Raw genomic sequence first — 1,231 nt, 5'->3', positions numbered from 1 at the left:
ACAACAAACTTACTGTCACTGATTATCTGTGACAATGTTTGATATTAAAATATAACGGCCGCCCTCTAGCGGCGCGGAGTGGAAGCGCAGCAACACAAGGCGCAGGACAAAAACACAAGCTGGCGTCATCAGTGGTGGAAAGAAGATTATTCAGCTTATTCACCTAAATTATTAATAAAGTAAATAGCACAGTAAACAAATAGGCCTCCATATTAGGTTATCTGTAGAAGCTCATTATGTAGGAGCTGTTTCTTACTCTGGTGTTTAATAATTAGAATGTGAGTGTTTGTTCTATTTTTTAGTTATTTCTTTACTTTCATTTTTGTTTTAGCTAGTTTATTATTTGTTTTTTTCTATTTTATAAGCACAGGGTAGCACTGTGAGCATTTCATTGTGTATCTGCACCAGTGAGGGCCTATTATGAAGGAAGCAGAGCAAGAGAGGCATGATTCTCTGTTCTTTTGTTGTCTTGCTTGCATTGGGTAAATAAACCAGCCAAAACGCAGAGATGTTGTTTGGAAATGGGACTTTTTATGGATGCATAAACTACGTACAGTGGTTCGGATTTTTGGCTCATGATTTAAACAGTTTTTGTACAAAACCTTTGTGGAGAGATGGTCAGAAAAGTGGAAGATGGTAAATGGTCCACACTCCCAAAGCGCTGAGCAATGTGTTTCTCATTCACCCATTCACACACACAGTCACACAGCAACGGTGTGGAGAAAGTAGTTTGTGTGCTTTATATTTAATTTAATTTAATTTAATTTAATTTAATATTTTATTATTTGTGATTTTATTAAATTTTATTTTACATAATTTATTTTAGAAGACTATATGAGTATCTTAAAGTGCTTTGTCCTTTTTTATTTATTTCACCTTTTTGAGATTCACTGGAAAACTAAATCAGCAGTAAAGGGATTTTACAAAGAAAATCCTAGCCCCACTTGTAAATGAAGCTCCCATAATATTGATCAGTTTCATTTTTTCCTTACGTGTAAAGGCCTAAATGTTGTTTTGAAGAATTACTAAATCACTTACATACTTATAAATACTGTAGAACAAATCTATTTAATCAGCTGAAAGGAAAAAGGTCTTAACATGTCATTCTATGTAAACTCAGGCTCAGGTTTGTTAAAGCTACTAGATTCCCAGGATAAATACTGAGGACACGACCTCTGTCAGCAGCGTAAGCTACTGCTCTGTTTGTGGCTTTAAGCGGCGGTTGTCTGCA

Source organism: Stegastes partitus, unplaced genomic scaffold (assembly GCF_000690725.1).
Source record: "Stegastes partitus isolate 25-593 unplaced genomic scaffold, Stegastes_partitus-1.0.2 Scaffold380, whole genome shotgun sequence".
NCBI classification, from domain to species: Eukaryota; Metazoa; Chordata; class Actinopteri; family Pomacentridae; genus Stegastes; species Stegastes partitus.
This window is presented reverse-complemented; position numbering follows the sequence as displayed.